Source organism: Carassius auratus, chromosome 22, assembly GCF_003368295.1.
Source record: "Carassius auratus strain Wakin chromosome 22, ASM336829v1, whole genome shotgun sequence".
Taxonomy (NCBI): domain Eukaryota; kingdom Metazoa; phylum Chordata; class Actinopteri; order Cypriniformes; family Cyprinidae; genus Carassius; species Carassius auratus.
The window spans coordinates 13,595,341-13,608,958 of NC_039264.1; positions in this window are offsets into that span (position 1 = coordinate 13,595,341).

Here is a 13,618-nt window from a genome sequence, read left to right on the forward strand (position 1 = left end):
AAGACTAGCGTCAAGCCATGCTAGTTATTATTGTAGATTGGAAAGGGCTGAAGACGGTCCCTTTCTTCTTCTCTCTAGTTTCCTGGCAAGATTAACGAGCGAGGCTGTTTTTCTCAGGCCGCTATCAGTAGATCTCTACAATCCATCACAACTCGGACCTTCCGTCTCGCTCAGGACAAGACTTTGTGACATTTTTTCTTCTTTAACGTTCATTTGATTAGATGTGCCAGCAGGCAAAATGTTGTTTTAGCTCCTGACAACTGGATGTTGTGTTTGGCCGTGGCTAATAGTTGAGCAGGTGCTAAATCACGGGGAACCGAAGGAGCGAACAACAGAGTGAATACAAGGTCGTTTTGAGCAGAAATCTCGCAGAAGTCTCTAGGAGGCGACATATAATTTTTCAGCGTTTGCATTCTTGGAAAACAATTGCATTCCCCCAAGAAACTTTGCATTTTCTGGATTCTCTTGCAAAAGTAGTAAGCAATTTTTCTATTAGAAATCTTGTTAGGAACATTACTGCGTTCCCATGAGAAACTTATTTTTCCCCCCATCTCTTTTTTTTTTATTATTTACCATCGCTATATCCCTTTAGGGCCTCCGTACTTATCTGATAGCGACATACAGTGAAATCTCCAAGGTCCACATTATGCAAATATACATGTTTCCCTTCATTTCTTCAGACCCCCTTCCGCTCGGAGCCATGATTCTAGCACATTATTACACACAATATATATTTCAGACTGTGTCCTGCGATAAGTCAAAACCCTGAGTGTGCGATACCAAAATAAACACGCTGCCAACTGGAGGGCCAATAAGAATTCCTCAAAAATACCAAAACAGGAGGCCCACTGACAAGACACATTAAGCGTGACATGCTGAAAGCGACCGGCAGGCTCTTGTGTCCTGGTGACCTTGCTTTAGGAAAAGATCAAACTGCCGCCGCACCATCCCAACCCAACCGTGCTTCCAGCCCGGCGTCAATCTTAGCAAACTGCACAGAGCGTCGCTCAATTACAGATGTCTAATTAATTCGGACAATAGACTAATATTGGCTTGGCATGGGGGCTGGAGCCTTTTGTTTTCAGAGCGAGTAGGTTGGTGGTGGAGCGTGAAAAGAACTGCGTTTTGTACAAGTTTTCCTGAGATGCAGAAGCTTGGCTGTGTAACTCTCGCTTGGCCGGATCCAAAATTCGGATCTGTACCCAATTAGCTGGGTTATAATCATGGGCCCACAATTCCTGGCACACGTAATGGACCAAAAGGGAGAAGATGGGGAAGAAAAGACAAAGAAAATGTACAGGGCCATGGGACTGCTATTGGAAACAGTCCGGCCAAGTTCAAATTGTCTTAATTGAATCTGCTATGTAAATGACTAGGTGTTTTTTTTATTATTATTATTGTTTTTATTAGATGAAATGGGTGGCTATTCCATTTATTTATATTTTTTTAAGACTTGTTTTTGGCATTTTGCCTTTATTAAGACAGGATAGGGTTGAGCAGACACGAAGCAAACTGGGAAGGGATCGGGAAAAGTCCTTTAGCTGGGATTCGTGACACACACAACACACTGGAGTTATATGTGGGAACGCTGCCAAACTAGGCTATCGGCGCCAACTGGATATTACATTTTTGAATGTGCATTTATTAGTAAGCATATAATGCAAACTTCAAGTTAAAGTGATACAAATGAAAATGTTGGGATTTTCAGGACTTTCAGGACGAGTGGGATATTTTAGCAAAATGGCCGTTGATTGAGTTTGCAAAGACGACGCAGCCAAAACCAGGACCCCAGAAACAAAACAGTGAAACGGGAGGACAAGGAGACACAGTAGCAGAGAGCTGGGAACAGTCTGACGGGATTCTGCCTGAAGTGTCCATGCTCCAAAATCCAAAACCACATCTGTGTGTGTTCTTTGCTAGCTTATTTATATTGTGTATATATATATATATATATACACTTAACACCATTCTAGGTGAAAAACAAGTACACTTCTATGATGTGTATGATGTGATGCTCTATTTTTGTGCACTAATTTTGTACTTAATACACTAAAAATGCTACTTTAGTACTTTTTAAGATAAACTTAAGATCATCTACACTTGAGAGTACTAGTGTATGAAAGATGGATTTAAGTATACTACAAGTGGAGACTAAATACATTTTTAAACACAAAGATAGTATGTTAAAAACACATTTTAGTTCATATTCATCATGTCTCAAAATAGCTCTGTTGAGTACACTTAAATGATCTTTTGAAGTTTATCTGAAGAAGTACTAAAGTATAACTTTTAGTGTATTAAGTACAAAATTAGCGCATGACAATACAGCACTTTAAGTACATCATGGAAGTGCACTTGTTTTTCACCTGGGATGTTTCTTTTCTTTTAACCCTTACCTTAACCTCAACGTTTTACAGATAATTTTATAAAAGTAGAATATATATATATATATATATATATATATATATATATATATATATATATATATATATATATATATATATATATATATATAAGTTTTTGGGTTTATTGCTCTTCATGAAATGTTGTAAACACAAAATGGTCCTCATCTAGCGTCCCGTGTGTCTTCAGCACAGGCTATAAATGAAGGCTCTGTTCAAAGGAGCTGCCTGACAGACATGAAGCCCTGTCAAAACACGCCTATATCACACACACACACACATACACACACACACACACACACAAGCCAATCTGCTGTTGCTGTTTTCAGTGCTCAGGTTTGTGTGGCATGTAATCAGCAGGAATACTCAGGAATATCTCTCCAGAGATGCGGTTCATCTGGAGGTCATCATTCACTCAATCGCATTCATTTCAGTTCAAAAGGTATTTCTACACGAACACAGTCAAACTGCACATGCAGGTCACATGCTGCCCTCTAGTGAAAAGATCACACTTGTTACTGCATTACAATGAGTTTCCATTTAAAACGTGTTTTTGTTTTTTTCATGCTTAAGTCTTTTATATATGCTTAACCTTTAAGAATAATGGGAATACAATATTTTTCCTTACACTATTTGTAAGGAATTGCATATTTTCAGAAATGTTGTTTAAATATGCAGATGAAGCATTGCCTAATAAAAAATACATGTGCATATATTTCCATTTCACAAATCTTGTAAATCAGAAGATTGTGTAAACAGCCAGAATGAACGAATGAATTTGCATCAAGTTTTAGGAAACAAATGTTAAATAAATCAGGCCTATGATATATGTAGATACCTCTCTCTCTCTCTCTCTCTCTCTCTCTCTATATATATATATATATATATATATATACACAATACAATAATAAATAAAAACATTTGTATTCAGTGTAAATCAGATGCAAAATGTAAACAAATAAATAATCTTTTAAAGTAAGTTTATCTTAAATCATAATAATAAAAACTAATAATAATAATAACAATATCTAGTAGGTATCATCTCTCTCTAATTTGTAAATATATTTTATTGATTGATTGATTGCAGTGACTTTATTCAATGCAATGCAGTTTTGATAAGAAACTAGAGATATTTTTTTTTAATTACTAGCATTTTTAAGAATGCATAGCACATTTAGTATATGTATTAAGATATAAAATGCACAAATGTTAAAATGTCTTAAATATAATAATAATAATAATAATAATAATAATAATAATAATAATAATAATAAACATCTAGGTGTACAAATAACCAAAGCCATCTTTATAAGACTGAAAGCAGGATCAGTTCTTGGGTGAAATGCAGACTGGTTTAAAAGCAATAAAAGATCAACACTGATAAACATGGTTTTTATCATCCAATAATAATAATAATAATAATAATAATAATAATAATAATAATAATAATAATAATAATAATAAAGCATTTGTATGTAGTATGAATTAGATAATTCAATAAATATACATTCAAATAAATAAATGAATTAAAATAAATTAATATTAAATAATAGCAACAATATATGTATCAAATCATCTCTCTCTTTTTCTCTATAATTTCAAAACTATATCAATTTTTTATTTATTAATTGCAGTAACTGTATTCAATAAATAAAATATAGGAAAAAAATGAAGTTTGTTATAAAGTATTGTACATTACAATACAATGACAAAGAATACATAATACATTTAGTATAATTATGTGTGCGTTAAAATGCACAAATTTAAAAATAAATATTAAATATTAAAAGTAGTATTAATTATTGGGTAAAATGCAGATTATGGTTTGAAGGCAATGTGTTCGTTTGTTTTTAAATGTATTATTTTACTAACCAGTAATATTTTAATAGAATAAATGTAATATTCATTACTGCATGCAGCATTAATTGCAGTAAATTAAATGAAGTTTCAAAAAGAAATTAGAGAGAAAAAATACAGTTAAGCTATTAGTAAAAAAAAAAAAAAAATATATATATATATATATATATATATATATACATAAAATACTCAAATTTTAGAATGTATTATTATTATAATTATCTTAAATGTGTCCTTCTGTACTGCACATTATGTGTGGATTCCACAACATCAAGCTCTTTCTGCAAGTGTTTTCCTGTTTAATGAAACAGAATGACCCTGGTTTTACCTCCGTTCACGGTTTCTGGCTTTTATGAAACATTAATCCACACATGAAGAGTATTTTGGGAACATGAGACACATGTAGTGCTTTAGAAACATATTAACAAGCGATACACACACACTCGTTTTCCCCTACAGCTCTGATTACTCACGCTTGTTGAATTTAGAAAATAAATGTGCTAGAATGGACATATGACGTTCTGTCATACACAGCTGACCTGCAGCACAAATCTGGACAGATGCGCACATACAGAATAGAAAGAAATCGAAATATAGGTCTGCACTGCATTCATGTCTAGTTATTTTTTATGTGTATTGTATATATTGTCTGACTGTTTTGCAAATATTCCAAATCCAGGAGTCAGGACAGATCTTTCATCATTTGATAGTGACTTCTCATTATTTTCCCTATATAAAATGCTCTTAAAAATTCAAAAATCTTCAACAACATTTTTTTTTTCAATTGAAATGGTAAAACCCATGAATAGTTATTATAAAACATAAAATTAAACATTGACAAAAAATTATAGGAATATTATACAAAATGTTTTATTGTGAGAATTATTAAATTTATGATATACTACTAGTATATGTGACCCTGGATCAAAAAAAAAAAAATACAGTCTTAAACCACTGGGGTAAATTTCTAGCAATGGCCAAAAAAATAAAAAATAAAAATAAATAAATTAAATAAAACGTTGTATGGGTCAAAATTATAGATTTTTCTTGTATGCCTAAAAATCATTATTAAGTAAAGATCATGTTCCATGAAGATATTTTGTACATTTCCTTCTCTCTATATATATCGAACCTTACTTTTTGAATAATTATATGTATTGCTAAGAATTAATTTGGAAAACTTCAAAGGGGATTTTCTCAGTATTTAGATTTTTTGGTAACACTTTAGAATAAGGTTCCATTAGTTAATGTTAGTTAATGTATTAATTAACATGAACAAACAATGAATAATACATTTATTACTGTATTTATTCATCTTCGTTAATGTTAGTTAATGAAAATACAGTTATTCATTGTTAGTTCATGGTAATTCACAGTGCATTAACTAATGTTAACAAGCACAACTTTTGATTTAAATAATGCATTAGTAAATGTTGAAATTAACATGAACTAAGACTTATAAATGCTGTTGAAGGATTGTTCTTGCTTAGTTCATGTTAACGAAAGTAGTTAACTAACATTAACTAATGGAACCTTATTCTAAAGTGTTACCGATTTTTTTGCTTTTTCAAGGAGATTATAAATTTATAAATATATAGGCAAGTATATATATGTTGGTTTGTTCATTTATTTAATGGACATATATAAGAAGTATGTTTATCAATAACTAAACACCGCCAGCTTCATTTATGCAAAATTTTCAACTGATATTTAGTTTATTCATTTATTTTATTTTAGATGTGGTTGTTTAATTTGGATGATTATTAAATGTTTAATTTAAGGGGGAAAACAGCTTTATTTAAAATAAAATAATGACTTTTCTTCCATTTACTGGTTATCAGCATTTTCAGATGATTAAGTGCTCCCTTTCACTGACCATTTGTTGCATTTTGTATCCTATTTGTGGAAAGTGCCAGACACATGACGTAGAGGAATTCAAAATATCTAGGGCATTTACTGTCACTTCTGCAGCATTTTTGCCTCCAGTTCTGGTTAGTTCCTGACTCTAGTTCAGACATACCAAGATTATCACGTTTGATGGCTCAAAAATTGTCCTAGATATCTAGTTAATCTGCTTGCAGACCATACACTCAGCATTCACAAACGGATGTGACATTGACAATTCCTAAATCCATTCAATAAAGACAGGATATGGCTGGATTGAAAGATAGAGGAAGACAGAGAGACAGCAGATTCGCAGCTGGCATAGCCCTACTGACCCAAAGGGAAATTGCTCACATGTTGATGTAATTAGGGCACCAAGCCAGGGTATGTTTGTGAGCTCTTGCCCTATAGTGAGTGTTAGCCACCAAGGCAGCTCCTCATGCTGTGATTTCACTGACTGCGACAGTTTGGTGCTCCTATATTTAAACCTAGATCACTGGATTGGGTCAAGAGTTCAGTCTTGACTTTAGCAGCCCCTGAAGTGCACACTGCTGTAATGTTTTCTGAAATAATTAAAATCTACATAGTCATCGCAGCTTATAAATATCAAGTCATGGTGATGTGCAGTAGGTTTAGGCTTTTCAGTGAAATGTAAAAGACTGTCGTAACAAAAATATTGTAGAGGTGCCACCTGGGCGTGTACTAGGCCCATTTTGATTCTTTTATTGGGAGGTGCTCTTTAATATTCAAATTGTTATTTCTGACTTTATAGGCAGAGAAGTGGGTTGTTTTCTTGTAGATTTTAATTTCATATTTCCATGATTACCAGAATTAATTAATCATGCTTGCAGGAATACAGTAGATGCGACAGTTTCAGACAGTCTTCAGAAGACTGACACTATAACTTAACTCTGGATTGGGTCATATTTCATCTTCTTAGATACAGACCACGCAATGCTGAAAGAAAGAAAACAATGAAATCATGGCAATACTGCAACTTCTTTAGTGCATTTGCATAGACAGAAGAAAATGGACACTTTGTTGTAAACCGCAGGCATTAAAATTTAAGTTAATTAATTCAATTAATGAATGTAAAGTAATTTTACAGCTGTAAAACATTTAATCAAATAAATGTATTTATGAAAAGAAAATCTGTGAACAACTGTATTATGTGATCTTTTCAACTACAGAATAAAGCTACTGCATCATGGCTTGATTTTTGATTTATTTATTATTACTATTATTTAGACAACTTGCAATTATAAATCTCTATATTATAAATAAATACAATTTAAGTATAGTTAAGCATTACCTTGTTGTTTTATATTACTGAACATTATTATCACAAACAATAACACATGAAGCATTAATTAAAACATAAAAATCTCAAACAAAGGTTGTTTTAAAAAGCTGTATAGGTAAAAAATGATATGTATTATTATTTTTTTTTATACTGTATGTCTTATAGCATGGATTTTTTTTTGCATTATTTCTTATTGCCTGATATATATATATATATATATATATATATATATATATATATATATGTTTGTATCTTCTATTCATTCAATTTTATTACATAAGAAAGGTCAATACTTTAAAAACAAAACAAACAAAAAATTATTTAAAATAAATGCAAATCAATTAAATAAATAAAAAACATTAAAATAAAAAAATGGAAATACATCCACAAAACTATAGCTTATACTATTAAATTCATGAATAAATGTGCACGTTCTTCTTCTTAACATGTAGCACAGCTGCTTCAAATATTTATTAACATTTTAAATATTGATCTCAACATTTCACAAGACAAGTGCTAACAGCACTCCGCTCAAAAGAATAAGATCACTATGGCTAAAATTCAAGTAATTTCAATCTTTCACCCAGAACATGGGTCTGTCTTACAGGTATTTCCATGACTTTTTGATTCCACACAAGGCATCATCGTCCTTGCTGAATATTTGATTCCATCATCACAGATTAGACCAGAAAGTAGGTCAGATCTCTGTGATCCTTCTCCCCCCGATATGAAGCAGAAAATCACTATTATACTATAATTTAGTCATTTTCTATTATACATTTTATTATAAGCACAAAATGTATGAGTGATAACTAAAGGGGGCATAAATACTGAAGAATTTAAAGTATTTCTTAGTCATTTTGTCTTGTAAACAACAATAAAGTCCATAACTTCATTTTCAAACAGTTTTTAGACAGTTTTACCATTCTACCGTGGTAAACGCATGTAATCCGGCTCTGAAGCACTGGGCCGATTAAAGCACCTCTGTTAATTGGATTTAATGAATGATTTAACATGGCACAGCCTGATCAAATCTAACTGCCTCTGTCCCGGCCGTTTACTTGCGGGTCAGCGCTTTGAAATGGGAACATGTCTCGAGACACGGCCAGAGCCCCTTAACAACCCTAATCTTAACTTCTGCTTACTTTGCCTCTCCAAACTGATCAGATATATCTCTCGGCCCTTTTTAGCTGTCTTTTCATCTGTTGCACTTTTACATGGAGATAAATTGGTTCATAATGTTGTACTATTGTGTTTTTTAGATTAATGAACGATTAAATTAAATTATTGATACTGAAAATAATAACCATTATTATTTTTGAAATGTATTAATGGAGGAACTCATACTGCTAATCATATTTAAGACAAAGTAGAGATATTACTGATTAAGTATTTTGGTATCATTAAGATTGAGATATTTTTAATTGATTTGAATAAATTACATTTTCGTTACTGCAGGGTAACGATTGATCGCGATTAATCGCATGCAAACTGAAAGTTATTGGAAACATAATATACGTGTGTGTGCATATTTATTATCTATATAAAGACACATACAGTATATATTTAGAAAATATTTACATGCATTTACTTATATATATTTATATTTAATATAATTATATTATATATAAATACGTTTAATTCTTAAGTATGTACATGCATATGCGCGCACACACACATATACTATTTACAGAAAAACTTTTATTGCAATTAATTGTGATAGATTGTTGCCCAGCACTAATTTGAATTAAAGCTTTTATTTTTCTGTATTATCATTTCTTTTATTCCTGATAAATGAAAAGGTTTTCTTTTTTTTTGTTTCTGTTAAAGTTTATTTAAAGTCAAAATTAATGAATAACCGGTTAATACAAATATGATAAATAATAGTTCACTACATGTTTAATTAAACAAAATAATAAATATTTAAATTAAATTAAATAATATTTATTATTTAGTACTTGGCTTAATAAAAAATAAAATTGTATTATTAATAATTATATTATTTAATAATGATTCAAAATAATAAATGAAATTATACAATTATTTAAAATAAATAATAATAATTAATAATAATAATAATAATAATTTTATATATATATATATATATATATATATATATACATAATGTTAAATCGTTTATAATTGAATTAAATTTAAAATAAATACAACAGTAATCAATAAATGATAACCATCAATCTCTTTCACTGAATTTTTAATTTTATTATTATTTTATTTTTGAATTTTGCTAGCCACGCCAGCATTTTTTTTGTATTTTCACCAAATTTTCAAGGCCAAAATATTCAATAATATTTTATTGTTTGAATATCTGAACATTAAATAGTTAAATGAAAGAGCAGGGTCTCCACTAAAAAATAAATAAATAATAATAATAATTATATATATATATATATATATATTTATATATATATATAAACACTGCACGGTTGAGTACATAGTGCATAAGTAGTCATTTTGGATGTAGTTAATGTATTATAGTTTCATGCATTTATTATAATTTTTTTTCATCAACACTTAGTACAAGTAAATAAATAAAAAATCTACTTATATGTGCAATCGCTTGCCGTGTTTTGATCTAGAGATTCATAGTGTGTAATAGCACGTAGGAAAGCATTTAATAAGTATCATGTGATTTGTTGAGAACTTACTGTTTTAGCCGCTCACTCTGTTAGTCTGTGGTTTTACGTGTTTTGTTTGCTGGTCTACAGTGGCTATCTCTCTCTCTCTCTCTCTCTCTCTCTCTCTCTGTTTCTCAGTCTCTCTCTCACGGTTCAGCGGCAGGGCAGTAGGTCATGCCATGCATTTGATTTTCACACTGTTTCTCCACTTAATGCCACATCATGTTAATCAGGGATAACAATCCAGGTTCCTTGCGAAGCAGGGGACCCGGCGGCTCAGCGTGGCCTGCGCGGGTGACACAGATGGGGCGATAATCCTGACGCCCGTGGGGAGGATGGGGACCTCGGGGGCCGTCAGAGCGGAGCGGCGTGCACAGACACTAAACCGAAGCGAATGCACCGGGGGCAGGAGAAATTAATTCTTCAGACAAACTGGTTTTGTTTTGGGTTTTTATGGAATGGACAAATGAACGTGATTTAGCCGTCACACAACTTTTGTTCAAAATAACCGCTGCTGGGAAAGTGCTTGGGAGATTTCGTCACTGGACACCTGTTGTTGTATCAGCTAAACTGATTTAACGTAACAAAAGTAGCGAAAACTAGTAGTTTACGCTTAATTTTGAAAGATTGTAACATCTCATTGGATGTTTGGGGCAATAATCCAAAGCAATGCAGTTCCACACCGTGTGATCTTCTCTCTTCTGTGAAAAAATTACAAATTAAAAAAAACTGAAAGATGTAAAAGTAATTTTTTTCCATTACAATGGCTACTGCGATACCTGAACTGTGACAGAATCACTCTTTTTTGTTTGTTTTTACATGTGCAGCACTAATGTAGTTCCAAACCTGTATCATTTTCTTTTGTGTAACAATAAACGTAAGAAATTTTCAATTACTTTTGCGATATTTGAATTTGTGCAACGCTATCTCACGACCAATTCGTACGTATTTTACAAGATGGCTAATTCGTACAACCTCACTCGTATGATTTTGCATGATTTCCGTGAGGGGTAGGTTTAGGGGAGGGGTTAGAGGTTGTGTTTCCTACGAATTCGCCAGCTCGTAAAATACATCCAATTTTTCACAAATCATACAAATTCATACGAGTGAGGTCGTACAAATTCATTTGAATTAGCCACCTCATCAATTATGTACGTTTTTCTAAACTCGCACTTATTTGTACGAGTGAGGTCGTACGAATTCCTATAATTTTGCCCCCTAATAAAATACGTATGATTTTTCTCACAACCAATTTGCACATATTTTATGAGGTGGCTAATAGGGGTATGTTTTAGGGTTGTCATTCATACGAATTCCTTCAAATTTGCCACCCTGCAAAAGACGTACGATTTTTGCACAAATCGTACAAATCCATACGAGTGATGCATACAATTTATTATCCAAAATTAACTTAGCCTCTTTGGATTAGCCACAAATTTCTGTGACAGAAACCTTTTTTTTAATTTTTGTTTTTTTCATTGCAGTGACTATTGCACTTTTTAAAATGTGTTATTTTTTTTCTTTTCACATCTTCACTGCAGCAATAATGCAGAGTAATGTCATTCTAAACCCATGCAAAAATATATAAGTATTAATATTTTCATTGCAACTTTTGCGATATTTGAATATTGTTTTGAGACTTGTTTTAACAGCAGCACTAATGCAGAGTAATGTTGTCCCAAGCCAGGGGTTTTTCTTTGAAACACAAAAGGAAAAAATCTGATTACACTGTCTATTGTGATATTTGCGCTTGCAAATTTTATTTTATTTTTAATTATTTATTTTTTGACATCTATGGCACTAATTGAGACAGAATATCTTCATTTGGCCTTTAAAGTATAAAGAAAGTCTGGAAAGGTGAACAGATGATGACAAAAACTTTTGATAAGGTTAACAAATCCATTAAGATTGTTCACCCTGCATTACACTTGTTTGTATTTAAAAATTATTTTAAAAATGTGAATAAATCACACAAAATACAACATACTAAATTCAACATGATTACATCCAAACTCTTTCACGACACCCATGACTTTTCCCCCTAAGCTTTTAAGACCACTCGACATTCTCTCCTCTTCCTGTTCCCTTAATACGTGATTTCAAGAAGCCCTCGGCTGGACTTTATACGCATCTCACATCCATTATCGAGGAGGATATTCAGTCCTCGATCGCACAAGTCGCTGCACTCCGGTAAATGCCACGCTGGATTATTCAAAGCCTTTTTTGGAGGCAATGACACTTCCTTGATTTACAACTCTTAAAAGCATCTTCCAACACCACTGTATAATCTTAATATTTAATAAAGTGCCTGAAAAAACGTAAAAAACGCATTTTGTGGCATTGTATAGTGCAATATATTTTTAAAGTCTTAGTCAAAGTGGCATTTTTTGACATTATAAAATGGTTAAACTGAAAACTATGGGGATAACAAAACGCAAAATGACATGGCGAGGTCACTTGGCGGTGCTGACGACATCTAGCCGAATTTGTCGCTCGCGCACGAGGTCAAACTTCGGTCAGATCTCGGATGACCTAACAAAAATAGTATAATGGTCCAGTGCGTTTCTTCAAATGTCGAATCTCTAACAAAGTACGAACCCAAACAAACCCAAATACGAACTCTCTTTGCCCCTGCGAAAGAATTAAGGATAGTTCAACTGAAGTTCACGCGTCTGGTTTCATAGATTTACACTGGCGGGAATTTTTTTATTTGGGTTTTTTGGGGGCTAAACACTAGACTGTCACATCCACTGTGATGTGACATTTTCTGACCCAATTCGGCGGGTCATCGTCCGGTCAGATCTCTCCTGCGGGCCACGAGTCGGCTCTTTAAAACATAAGCGAAATGCCTGACCATTGCCAACACGCCATTCTTTGCTCCTTCATAAGCAGCCCCTCCTCCGTCTAGAAGCAGAGTTCAACGAAAGGCCACCAATTGGCTCCGCCTCCAAACAACCTCACTTGTTTAAAAGGAATGTTAACGAGCTCGAGCCTCTTAGCTCCGCCCATCGTTAAGCGACTCCCTCCGAGTGACCGCTTCTTCATGCGGAAACACAGTGACCCCTGGTGTTTGGAGCTGGAAAATTTCACAGCGTTTTCAAAGCTGACTAATTAAATCGCTGAATGCAAAAATAAATCTTTCATGCATTATTATAAAAGGTAATGCATTATTTTAAAGCTTTACATTTTTGATGATACTTCCGTGCCTGTTACAATCCTGTGTAATTTGCTAATAACAGACTAAAATTCCTCAGTATAGTATTTCTGAGCTTAAGTTTAATGTGAAAATTAGTATTAAACCTAAATATTATTATTTGGATTGTGGATACGAATATTAAAATGTTTAAGGAGAACTGTTTTGCAATTGTAAACTCAATAATAAGATAATAATATCAATGCTGTACTATTATTGTAGCTCCAGTTTGCACTAAAATTTAATATTTCATCTAAAGATGTAGAGCAAAAACTGGGATTAAAGTTTCATTTAAAACCTGGAAATAATGGAAATAATTAAGATTTTAAAAAAATGCAAAAGA